This window comes from Mixophyes fleayi, chromosome 9 (genome assembly GCF_038048845.1).
Source record: "Mixophyes fleayi isolate aMixFle1 chromosome 9, aMixFle1.hap1, whole genome shotgun sequence".
Lineage (NCBI taxonomy): Eukaryota > Metazoa > Chordata > Amphibia > Anura > Limnodynastidae > Mixophyes > Mixophyes fleayi.
The window spans coordinates 28,938,725-28,952,341 of NC_134410.1; the positions used below are offsets into that span (position 1 = coordinate 28,938,725).

The 13,617-nt window shown below is 43.4% G+C and overlaps 1 protein-coding gene across 4 annotated transcripts in view; it reads right to left on the minus strand.

Moving 5' to 3' along the window:
- TMLHE (trimethyllysine hydroxylase, epsilon) overlaps positions 1 to 4,360 on the minus strand; it is a 35,554-nt gene extending 31,194 nt beyond the window's left edge. For 2 of the 4 annotated variants that reach the window (XM_075187163.1, XM_075187161.1), the window contains exon 1: positions 4,259 to 4,359. The gene's annotated coding sequence lies outside the window, so the exon portion shown is untranslated. Of the gene's footprint in view, positions 1 to 4,258 lie in introns of all 4 variants that reach the window. The other 2 variants (XM_075187164.1, XM_075187162.1) reach the window with 2 other exon arrangements.
- Between the last annotated feature and the right edge of the window lie 9,257 nt (positions 4,361 to 13,617).

The window sequence follows — 13,617 nt, forward strand, 5'->3', positions numbered from 1 at the left end:
GCGCCTCTCTCCATCCTTGTCTCTAGTATTCACTTATCCTTAAGACCCCACCCAAGGATGACTCATTGTCTTCAGCCTTTAGGAATATTTTCTTTTGGAGAACAACTATTCACTTACATTTTAGAATGAATTTCAGTTTGTACCTCTCCCTGCGATAATTTTGCACCCCCTAAAGCATTGCACCCTAGGCTCTAGCCTAGTCAGCCTATTGGATAATCAGGCCCTTACAACAGACTTACAATGGTGTACACACGTTTCTAGTTACACACATAATATACAGTAAATACATGGGACCCACTTATTAAAACTGTACAATATACAGTAGTTCAATGCTTAATTTAAAAGAAAAAGTCAGCAAAATGGAAGTGTGAAAATGAAACTTTATTTCATATATCAAATTGTTTTCCCTATAACGTACACCAACTAAAGTATGGAGAACCGCTCTGTTATAAGCACTACAGCACTTTACACTAATCTAAAACAGGCTAACTGATAGTGGCATCTGAGGTTCCAAATACAATAACAAAATTTTGTTTGTATAAACAAATGTATTACCTTGCATTTTTTTTTTAAATGCCAAGTCCTGCAACTTTAGGTGCTTATAAATATTTACACAAATACTGAAACAAAGAAATATTGCTGAACAAGTTTTATGTGCCATCGCTGAGCCCCCCTTGTGTCTGCTGTCTGTTTGCCATCCCTTCAGATTGTAAGCACCTACGAGCAGCACCCTCTTCACTCCTGACTCACTGCCTAATATTTCTGCTCCAGCCACACTGCCTACCGCCTCCCTGGGCTTTCTGCCCTTGACTACACTCATAGGAAAACCGAGGGGGGGTTCCTAGTGCCTGGAAACCCCCCTCCGAGCCTGGGACACTGTATAATTGTGGTGGCTGGACCCTGCCCCCGCTTCACACAGCTGTGCTTGAAAAGGGAGAGCTGCGTGCACCTAACAGTAGTGCACGCAGCATTGCCGATGTATATTATAGGGATAGGAAGAGTTGGAGAGCAGCCAAGCACTGTCTAATATTATAGCCACGCCCCCATGCATGCTGGTCACACCCACTGGCGGTGTGGAAACCCCACTCTACAAATCCTGCGTTTGTCCCCGACACTCCTGCATATATTTGCATCCTTTTCAGTAGCTTCTTACCAGTTAGCTATGGCCACACTTTTGGGCACAGGTTCTCAGTTTTTGCCATATTTACCCTGCTCCCACCCTTTCATTCCAGACTTCCTGTAGCTGGATACTACTAGCTGTGCTCAGGGGTGGATCTAGACTTTTCTTTTTTTTTGGGGGGGAAGGGGGGGAGTTTAAGAGATAAATCCTGACCCATCCCTCTCTAATCATGGCTCCTCCCCTCAATAAATAACAGATATGTCTGCCCCCTCAAACACTGTGCCATCTTCAGTGAGGGTGCATAAAGCGAGGCACTGTCCCATCACACTGGAGGCAGTAGTGACTTGTAGTAATTTACTCATGCAGGCTCAGCTGTGGGTGCATAGGTTGATCCAATGAAACAACTAATTGAAGATAAATTAAAAACATTCATCAGGTGGGACTGTATTTAATCGAAATTTAAAAGTAAATTTATTCAATAATTCCTTTGTGTTTCTAATTGCAGAGGTGTAGCATTTAAATCACTCCTTCATACTATTGTATTGTTACATTGTTTATGTAGTACAGTAAAACAGCTGGAACTTTTCTTTGAAACCTTAGACAAGATTTAGTTTTAATACTGGACATTCTGATGTGAATATTAAAAAACAAAATATATGTTCCAAAACAGGAATATCAAACACAAATACAGCTATGGCAGAGTATTTATTGCTAGGAAAATGACATGACAAAAAAAAAAAAAAAAAAAAAAAAAAAAAAAAAAAGCTTTGGGGTTTGATATTCAGAATTTATCAATTACAATTATCATTTATTTATATAGTGCCACCAATTCCACAGTGCTATACAGAGAATATTTGTCCTTCACAAGTATGTTTTTGGAGTGTGGGAGCAAACGGAGTACCCGGAGGAAACCCACGCAAACACGGGGTGAACATACAAACGCCACACCCAAAAGGCTCCGATTGGGAATTGATCTTAGAGCTGTGAGGCAGAAGTGCTAACCACCTAGCCACTGTGTTGCCCACCAATATTAAAACAGTGCAGGCTTTTATATAGCACAAAGGGTAAGATGAAAGTTCTTGTATCCTTTCCAGTTGTGGACTCCTACATGTTGAATCCTTTTAACTTCATCAGGGAAAAATTGCATAAATTCTTTAACCATCTCTTCATTTAAATAAAGCCCTTAAATGTTGGTGATACCTTCCTTACATAGTGTGCAGCATTCCTGTGTCACTTCCCAGAAGTGATATCAAACTGAAAAACTTCTAACTGACCTCTATTACTTGTATAGAGGGTTTTCAGGATGAGGTCACTTCCGGTTACTATCCGTTCCTTTCTAGGTAAGTTTTTCAGTGCTGTAGAGACAACAGTCAAAACAGGAGTTGGTAGTGTGCTGGGGGAATCGCCCCAATCAACCACCCCCCCACCCCTGGCTGCGCTTTAGGCGTTATAGTGTTACTCATTTATAGTTCTGTGCTGTTATACCCTGTACGGTCCTACTGTTTGTAATCTGTACGGCACTGCAACATCTTGTGGCGCCTTATAAATAAAGGCCAATACTAAATTTATTCTAGGTGTGTAAGGGAAAAGTCATAGGTGCTGTTGTGACGAGTTGTAGCCTCCTGTGACTGACAGCTGTTTGTATGGCTGACACTTTTTACTGATTGCATCTACCTGTATACCTGGCTGCTAGGCAGTGCTATCATGCACTATCACACCAGCTAAGAAGCAAAGAAACTCTGCCTCTCCCATTTGTTGTAATGAACCTGCTCGCCAAACAGGGTTAATAAATACTGTGAAGAGCAAAATAAGCCAAGAAAGATTGAATGATTCAACCATTTTGGCAATTGAACATAAGATTGCAAACTCATTAAAATATGAACAGATACCACAGAAGAATTGGCAAACACTGAGGGACCAATTCATTAAGGAGCGTTGCTGGCGATAGATTGTGTATAATTAGCACAATTGCACTGCGCACGCCCAGAACCGAACTATATGCCAGAGAACGCAGCAATGTTCAATTCATCTTGAAGCACAAAAGACCCTTACTACAGTCTACAATTTCAGATGCAGAACAGGGAGAGCAATAGGCAAATGCCCATAGTCAACGCACAGTAAGGACGTACCAAGCTCAAGCAGCAGCGTTTGATTCAAAGGTACGTGATTTTCATATCACTTGAACCTGCTGCAGGCCTTGTCGAAGTGCTGACTACTAGTAATGATGGCTGAGCATACATGTATTTGCAGTCAGAAGCAACTGTAAAAATTTATTTTATGTACAAAAAACAGTAACCACATCCTAATAAGTATTAAAATTAAACCCTACCTTTTAATGTTTTGTCATTAATGACTATACTATTAGCAGGTGACATTGAATAGGTTTTTTTTTTTTCTGCGTGTTCTTTTGTGACTTGATATTGCATATATATGGGACATATCCTGCAGCGTCTGTTAGAGCAGAACTAGACCTGTTGAATATGGATGTGTGTATACCCAATGCAGGTGCGTTTTTGCATTTGGTAAGGAATCAGGACCGAATATCTGAAATGTATATTTGTAGGAAAACAAAAGGGTTTTTCTTGCTTGGCATAAAATGCAACTATGTATACTTCCCTTCTCTGTTTTCCAAATCCCACAAACTTTCTTCCCCATAAAAGTTGGGAAAGAAGGCAAAAAAAAAAAAAAAAATTTAAATAAAAAAAAAAACCCAAACGTAAAACAGGTAGAGGTTCCAAGATTTGGTTTCACACTAGGCACAATACTTTCTTATTATAGTCCTCACTAACAAGATATGAACAGACATCAATTTATAACTTAATACCATTTTTAAACCCAATCCTAGATGTGATTGAAAAAGATGTAAATATTTCCAGTTCATCGTGCTCTTTGCACACACATTCCCCACCATGCAATCATTCTCTCAGACTGATGGTATTCTCCATATAACGGAATACACAAGAACCCTATATGAAAACACATCTTTTATCCAAAACAATCACCAAAAATACAATATTGCAGAAGCACTAGTCTCTGCTACCGAAAAATCATAACATGTGTGCAGCTTTAACTATCATTTTGTAAATGTTACATTAATAAATGCAATACAAAGTATTTGAAAGAAGCTGAGCAGATTACCTGGCAAGACTGCGGCCCTGTGGACGAGTTACTGACTTACTGTCTTACTGAACTTCAGATTTCAACTGGACAACACGATAGCTCGAAGCGATGCATTGTGGGAGTTGTGTTTTATAGCCGTGCAGCCGCGCCGGATTTGTGGCAGACTAGAACTACAACTCCCGGCATGCCTTGCACATAGCGGTTGAAGCCAATAGGAGGACGGTAGATGTAGTTTAGCAAAAGCTGGACTATTGTTCCCAGAATTCTAAGCGGAGTTTGAAGGGATGAATATAATCTTTATCAGGAAGTTTATTACTGATAAAATGTAAACCGTTTTCTTAACCCTTTTTGCAAATGAGAGGGCCAAGTATAGTAAAAGTATATCATTAATTGAATTAATTAGTCTTGATAAATACTGTAGCATTGCTTGCTTTATCGGTATGCAGCTATTTGGCTTAAACATCACTTAGTTGAGTCCCCAGTTCAGGGTTTGCCGCTGATCTCAAGTATCTGCATTTGGCCTCCACATTTTGCAATTAAAAAGCGAGTTCTCTAGTTTAGCCACAATATCTCCTAAGCATCCGAACTTTAATGGATGCTTTAGAGGACAAATATGATTCAATTCTGTTTCTGATTCAATTCTGTGGGACATATTCAAGTAGGATTCGCGCTCGTGATTACATGTGACTGCATCTGTAAAGTACCGCAATATATGGGTGCGCACGGAAATCCGTGATGTCGCAATGCTGGGACCCGTGCAGCTGCGCGTAATTGCGGGCGAGAATCCTAATTGAATATGCCCATGTGAATTTATATATATTTTTCAAGGAATACAGTCACTTAGTTTCGTTTATTAATCCTAGTCCCCACTACAAAATTAAATTGTCCCACCATCACCCCACAAGCAAAAATGCACCCATTAATTAGCCTCCACCTACCACACACACACACACTATATTGCCACAAGTCCCCTGTGCCATCACACACACGCACTACAATGCCACAAGCCCCCTGTGCCTTCACACAGACACTACATTGCACAAGGCCTCTGTGCCATCACATACGCACACACAACATTGCCACAAGCTTCCTGTGCCATCACGCACACTACATTGCCATAAACCCCCTGTGCCATCACACACACACTACATTGCCACAAGCGCCCTGTGCAATCACACACATTACATTGCCACAAGTCCCCTGTGCCATCACACTCACATTACTGTGCCCCTTCATCACCATGTTGTGCCCCCTTATGATCACACTGCGCCCTCCATGCTGCTTTTGCTGCCCCCTTCTCCTGGCCCGCCTTCATTACTCTGTACCATGCTGCTATTGCTCCCCCTTCTCCTGGCCCCCCTTCATCACCCTGTGCTATACTGCTTTTGCTCCCCCCCTTCATCACTCTGTGCCCTCCTGCTTTCCCACCCTTCATCACTCTGTGCCCTCCTGCTTTCCCCCCTTCATCACTCTGTGCCCTCCTGCTTTCCCACCCTTCATCACTCTGTGCCCTCCTGCTTTCCCCCCTTCATCACTTTGTGCCATCCCCCCCTTTCATCACTATGTGCTATTGTGGTGCCCCAAAATCTGAGTACCCTGGGGTTTATCTATATGTTTTTAATTTGTTAATTTAATTTGTTAATTGTTAAAAGTGTTTATAAAGATTTAAATATATATATATATATTTTCTTGAGGGAGAAGTGACAGTTGGGAGTGGTTGGTGGTTGCCGGGGGTGACAGTGTGGAGTGGTTGGTGGTTGCCGGGAGTAACAGGAAGGAGGAGTGTGTGGCATAGCAACAAGTCCACTAACTTTGGTAATAACTGTGAACTCCCAGAAGGCAGTGGGGAGAGGAAAGTTCTAGACTTCTGAGGGAGAGAGATCCCTGTGTCTGCATAGACTGAGAGAGAAAAATAGGGACAGAATGAAAATCGGACAAAGTGATATATAAGCAGATTAAAAGTGAAGTAAGTGTAAGAAGAGAAGAAGATAAGAAGTGAGCCAAAGAGAGGTGTGAGTAAAAAGGAAAGTACTGAAAACAAATAAGCAGTATAGAGATCTGTGACATCACACTAAACAGACTGAGCTATGTACTGAGAACAGTGTGAGAGGAGAGAAAATAAAGAGACCGTGTAATACAACAAAAGATCATCAGTTTATTTGGCGTGAAAAAGTAATTTATGGGCCCCAACCACGTGCACCAAATGTTTTAGATGATGTTAATGTTATGTGATTTATCTGAAAATTGATTTATTGTTATTATATGTTAAATGCTATTGTGCTCTATGTTGATCAAATTAATATTTTGTCATTACCACTGAGTTGAAGGGGTCAGTGGCGCGGTGGCTTACCAAAATTATCTTTACCGCATAATTAATAAACCCAAGTTATTTGTCCAATCCTTGTCCCTTTCATTGAAGAATTTATCTCCTGACCACCGGATATCCGAACAAAAAAGAACCTGACTCGTGTCTGGAGGACAAGGTAAGGGAAGGAAATCCCATCAAGTCTCGGCCACCACACTATGCTGCTTCCCCCCTTCATCACTCTGTGCCATCCTGCTTTCCCTCTTCATCACTCTGTACCATCCTGCTTCCCCCCCTTCATCACTCTGTGCCCTCCTGCTTTCCCTCTTCATCACTCTGTGCCATCCTGCTTTCCCTCTTCATCACTCTGTGCCATCCTGCTTTCCCTCTTCATCACTCTGTGCCATCCTGCTTTCCCTCTTCATCACTCTGTGCCATCCTGCTTTCCCTCTTCATCACTCTGTACCATCCTGCTTCCCCCCTTCATCACTCTGTGCCATCCTGCTTTCCCTCTTCATCACTCTTTGCCATCCTGCTTCCCCCCTTCATCACTCTGTGCCCCCCCCTTTCATCACTATGTGCTATGCTGCTACCCCACATTCATCACTCTGTACCATCCTGCTTCCCCCCTTCATCACTCTGTGCCATCCTGCTTTCCCTCTTCATCACTCTGTGCCATCCTGCTTTCCCTCTTCATCACTCTGTGCCATCCTGCTTTCCCTCTTCATCACTCTGTGCCATCCTGCTTCCCCCCTTCATCACTCTGTGCCATCCTGCTTTCCCTCTTCATCACTCTGTGCCATCCTGCTTCCCCCCTTCATCACTCTGTGCCCCCCCCTTTCATCACTATGTGCTATGCTGCTACCCCACATTCATCACTCTGTGCCATCCTGCTTCCCCCCCTTCATCACTCTGTGCCATCCTGCTTCCCCCCTTCATCACTCTGTGCCATCCTGCTTCCCCCCTTCATCACTCTGTGCCATCCTGCTTTCCCTCTTCATCACTCTGTACCATCCTGCTTCCCCCCTTCATCACTCTGTGCCACCCCCCCTTTCATCACTATGTGCTATGCTGCTACCCCACATTCATCACTCTGTGCCATCCTGCTTCCCCCCCTTCATCACTCTGTGCCATCCTGCTTTCCCTCTTCATCACTCTGTACCATCCTGCTTCCCCCCCTTCATCACTCTGTGCCATCCTGCTTCCCCCCCTTCATCACTCTGTGCCATCCTGCTTCCCCCCTTCATCACTCTGTGCCATCCTGCTTCCCCTCTTCATCACGCTGTACCATCCTGCTTCCCCTCTTCATCACGCTGTACCATCCTGCTTCCCCTCTTCATCACTCTGTGCCATCCTGCTTCCCCTCTTCATCACTCTGTGCCACCCCCCCTTTCATCACTATGTGCTATGCTGCTGCCCCACATTCATCACTCTGTGCCATCCTGCTTCCCCTACTTCATCACTCTCCGCCATCCTGCTTTCCTCCCCCCGTCATCACTCTGTGCCATCCTGCTTCCCCCCCTCCCTTCATCACACCGTGCCATGCTGCTTTCCTCCGCCCCTCCTTCTTCACTCTGTGCCATCCTGCTTTCCTCCCCATGCCTCCATTTCTTTGGCTTCTTTCTTCTCTTCTCTTTTTGTCTTCTGTCTTCTTGCTTGCTGGTTCCTCTCTGTACCGCTTCTCACTGAATGTCGCACGTGACGTCATCAAGTCATGCCCGACATTCAGTGCGAGCGGAGCAGGGAGGAGAAAGGAGTGGGCTGGCGCCGTGATCATCTTAGTTTTTTTTTTTTAAAGTACCCTGCTTCCCACACCAACGAAGAGGGTGGAGCCATCAGGCTTCGGGGACCACCGGGGAATACACCGGCTCCCCGGTGGGCTAGTCCGACCCTGCCCATAGTTGCCAGGGCATGCTGGCACTTGGAGAACCACGACTTTTACATTTGCAGCACTTTAAATTAGGATATTTACTATGTCCTCTTACTGTCATAAGTTTCATTGTCTTGCAAAAGTAATCAGACCTGCAATCAATTCGCTCATTTTACTGAATAACCAATCCTACTTTGAAATTCTGTTCTCTGTGATATTTTTATTTCAAAGCACGGAAATGGAAAATTAGATTTCTTAATGTGACACTGTTTTATGTTACAAAAACATCTTAAGAAAGAAAACTGTCACTGTCTTATTAACAGAAAACACAGAAACAATAGAACCACACTCATGTACTTCATCTTGCGTAATCTTCCACTGGGGGAAAGGTTTAGATATTTCATTTGTAGCAGATGGCAAATAATCGGGCCTCTGAATGTCTGTTTTCCTTCCTTAAAATGCATTAACCCCTTGTTTGATTACACACAGGGGGCTAGATTTACTAAACTGCGGGTTTGAAAAAGTGGGGATGTTGCCTATAGCAACAGTGACAGCCACTATGCGACTGTCACTGTATTCTCCCGACAGGTCTGGTGGTGCCTAAGGCATAGAGCGCAAGGACTTCGTCTGAGGAGCGGCCATTTTCAGGGAAATACCAAGTCTTCCGCTGAGGCGGAGGGGGGACATGGATTTCAATCGGCCACATTCTGAGCACAGATTAAAAATCTGCAATGCAAAAGAAACAAAGGAGAGCTATAATAAGCAAAAGCCTCCAGTGAGGAGGTAGGATAATCCTCCCCAAAGCAAAAGCCTCCAGTGGGGGGAGTATTACGTAGACCCCCCCTCTGATTGGTGCGCTCCAAAGGCGGTAAAGTTCAGCTAGGGTGTACCTCAGATGGACTCCTGACTGAAATAATGGAGAATCCATCTGCTTCATTAAAGAAACAATTGCAGCTAAGTACCCCAGCGGGGGAAGTTGTTTTTGATTGAGCATTTATATGTTTATGTGTATATATATTATTATTATTATTATTATCATTTATTTGTTAGGTGCCACAAGGTATCCGCAGCGCCGCACACAGTACTAACAGTAGATTATACAGGGTGAAACCATACAGAACAATGAACAAAAAGTACCAGTACTTCAGAAACTCCGGCTAGTCATATTCAGTAAAGACGGAGCGGAAGAACAGGTATGGAGACAGGAGGGGAGGGGGCCCTGCTCATAGGAGCTTACATCCTAAGGGAGGGTAAACAGACCAGGCACAAGAGGAGCCAGTTGAGGCAAGAGGAGAGAAGGGAGGATGAGCTAAAGGAAGGAGATGGGGGTTAAGTAGATGGTTGGTAGGCTTTGAGGAAGAGGTGAGTTTTGAGTGCACGTTTGAAGGAGCACAGAGTAGGAGAGAGACGGATGGAACGAGGGAGGTCGTTTCAGAGAAGGGGGACTGCACGGGAAAGTCTTGGATTCTGGAGTGGGAAGAGGTGATAAGAGTGGAGTAGAGGCGGCGGTCGTTGGCCGAGCGCAGGGAGCGGGCAGGAGTGTGAATGGAGAGGAGGTTAGAGATATAAGGGGCAGTATATGTATGCTCATATGTGTATATATGTGTTTACAAAGGGCATATGGGGTTATAACTAGACTCTATCTGCACTTTTTCATTATTATTAAGCACAGATATTTATATTACTGTTTTGAGGCTATTAGCCAGAGTCAAAATTAGTAATTATTTTACCGTATTTTTCTCTGTAAAAGTTGCCTAATCTGTATTTTTTTTTAAAAAAAAAAGAGAAAAGAAATATAATGTCTGATAAAAACAAGAATTATTGTGCAGAATTTTATAGCTGTTCAAAATGCTCTGTCAAATTACATGTTGGGCAAACAGACCAGAGGGCTGTTTGTGCACAGTGTGAAACTGTCCTCAGCAGCTAAGTACCCCACTGTGGAGTAACTAGTCAATGAAGTTCCATATGGTACAATAGAGACGACTTTCTATATATATATATATATATATATATATATCTACCTACAGTTTAGTTGTATTGTAGAAGGCTCTAAAGTTAATGGAGACAGTATTTTACATGAGTGTGTAGTCAAATTATTATGAGACATTCATTTTATTATCCAGAGATTCATTTCCATACTGTTTTGAGGCAATAGCCAGGGTCAAAACACAAAGTGATTATACTATCTATCAGGGGCGGATCTAGAATATAATTTTACCTGGGCAATTTAGGGGGGGGGTGAGATTTAGTCCCCCGTCCCCTTTTTGACAGCTAAGGCTGCCTGGGGCTGCACACTATGTGCAGGGCCTTTTGACAGAGACAGGCAGGGAGAGTGGTGTGCTGTCCGGCTGCTCTGATTGTGTTTAAATCAGTACAACTCTGGTTTTATACCTGTAGAGTTAGGAGATATGTATGTGTATTTATATAGACTCATAATGCTATGTATACGCACTTAACTGAAACTTTTTCTCTGTTTGGTCCAGAACTGGACAGTATGAGTAGCCAAGCAACCAGAGGTAAAAGTACTTTCCTACCGGTGAATGTCCCTAAACCACGAACTCCATGTTTTGGGTCTTTTTGGAAATCCTTTGTTGTGAAAACGAGCTATAAAGTTCAGCCCCCCCAATAGAGGCAGACTCCTTGCAACAGGAGGATAGTCGCAAACGGGTAGACATGCTTACTCCAAAAGACGTTTAAATCACAAGAACTCAAGAAAAAGAAAAAAAAGAAATTCTTGTCATTGAGACTGCCGGTTTAGGGGGTCATCTACAATTATTCAAATATTAGTGGGCGCCATCCACCTAAGATATTTGGATCTTGGGGATCATGTCCAGAGTGGCAGAAACACCGGGGGTTTTATTTAAACCTGTTCTTGGTTCCCAAAGAGGATGGTTCGTTTCCATCAATTCTAAACCTCTAGGGGCTAAACCAACATCTACGAGTAGACAAGTTTCGGATGGGATCAGTCCTTTGTTTTTACAGTAGGAAGCTACCATTATCAATTTAGGGCATTCCCCATTGGCTTTCCACAGCCCAGAGAGTTTTCACAAAAAATTATGGCATTAATGGCAGCATGTTTACATGCCTTGGGAGTGAACATTATTCCGCATTTGGGCTATTTTCTCCTTATCAGGTCCTTTTCTCTATCAGCATTTGACCCTGTCTATTTGAATTCTGCAGCAACACGGTTGGATAATCAATTATTCCAGATCCCAGTTGATGCCCTCACAGAGGATGAGGTCTCTAGGATTAATAATGGACACCACTTTTCAGAAGACCTGCCTCCAGAACCTTCTCAACAGATCCCTACAACTCTCTGTACGATTGGTTAATCCAGAGTCACCCTTGTCCCTCCATGTGCTTGGATATGGGGATTCTAGGGTTGATGGTATCGACGTTCGAAACCCTCCCATACGGTCGTTTCCACTCTCGTACATTACAGTGAAATCTACTAAGACAATGGTCGGCTCCACTATTTTTCATCTGGAGACCCAACAAATCAGACTCCCCAAAGAGACTCGTCAACCTCTGTAATGGTGGCTAGTTCAAGAGCTTCTGATGATGGGCCGATCTCTTGTTCCGTGGTCTTGGATTCTGGTGACCACAGATGCCAGGCTGAAGAGCTGGGGAGCTGTGTTTCTCTAGCTTAGTTTCCAGGGTCTTTTGGACAGACAGACAGGCGCTTCAGCCCATAGATGTTCTCGAGTCAAGAGCCATGCTGTTAGTCCTCCAGGGAGCTCAGTCTCTCCTTCAAGGAAAACTAGTCCACCTCCAATATGTCAATGCCACTGCAGAGGCATATGTAAATTGCCAAGGAGGAACAAGAAGCGCAGGAGCTGTGCAGGTAGCGGAACAGGTCTTCTTGTGGGTGGAGGAATTCTTTCCAGCAATTTCAGCAGTGTTTTGCAATTCTTCCAGGAGAATGGGAAATGCATCCTCAGGTGTTTCAGGAGTTACTCTGGAAATGGATGGCATCCAGACACAGTCCCTAGGTTCCAAGATTCTGCGCAAGAACCAGAGTTTCTCTGGCTGTGGTGGTGGATGTAATGTCCATGAGGTGGGACTCTTGTTTAGGATATCACTTTCCACCAATTCCGATGATCCTGCGGGTTCCAAGGCAAGTACTGTTGTAAGGTCTTCCGGTCATTCTATTGACACTGAATTGGCCCAGGCGGCTTTGATTCGCCAACATCTTGCTTCTGGTGGAAGGGCCAGGCTGGGCTCTTCCTCTCAGACCCAATCTTCTCAGTCAAGATCCATTTGAGGCTGTTGAAGTCGACCTCTGGTGGTCGAGGAGGTTCTCTTCCAGGGTATTGGAGACCCTCATAAAGGCTCGGAAGCCGGTATCATCACAAGGTGTGGAGGATCTATGTACAGTAGTGGGAGAAGAAGTGTCATAACCCTGCCTCTTTCAGATTAGTGGTGTTCTGGCCTTTCTTCAGGATGGGTTAGAGATGGGACTAAGACTGAGTTCTTTGAAGGTTCAGGTCTCAGCGCTTTCTATTTTCTTCCAGCGCCGGTTGGCTTTCCTCCCTGACATTTGTACTTTCCTTCAGAGGGTGATTCATGTTCAGCCACCCAACATTCCTTCGTTGACCCCGAGGGATTTGAACCTGGCTATTGAGGTTCTTCAGTGCCCTCCATTCGAACCCCTGGAGTCGGATGATGTGTGTTTCTTGACGTGGAAGGTGGTGTTTTTGCTGGCCATTGCATCTACTCAATGGGCATCGAAGCTTGGAGCCTTTTATGGTTTATGTGTATGTCTTTGTAATATCTCAAAATGAAAGTTTTTTATGATAGATGATTATAGTGTTTTATGTTTATGTTTATACTATATTTTTATTATTATACAATTTTTTAAAGAATTATCAATGGACTTTTTGGTCAGTGCTGTATTTCTTTTTTGTGTCATTTTTTGGTTTGTGTTAGGCAATTTGACAAGGTCCTATTTTACAGCTGCGGCTATGCGGCTAAATATATATATATATATATATATATAATTTTTATTTTGCTTGTTTGTTTAAGTTTGGCGATAATAAGCCCAGTGCTAGAGTTTTCTATCCTTTCCTTCCTTATTCACTTGCAAAATGAGAAACTTAAGTAAATGTTGTTTTAAGTAATTACAAAGGGTGTTTTTTCTTTGATGTCATTCCTTTGGGAAATATAGGTACAGTAGTTAAAAGCCCGTAAACATGACGGAAA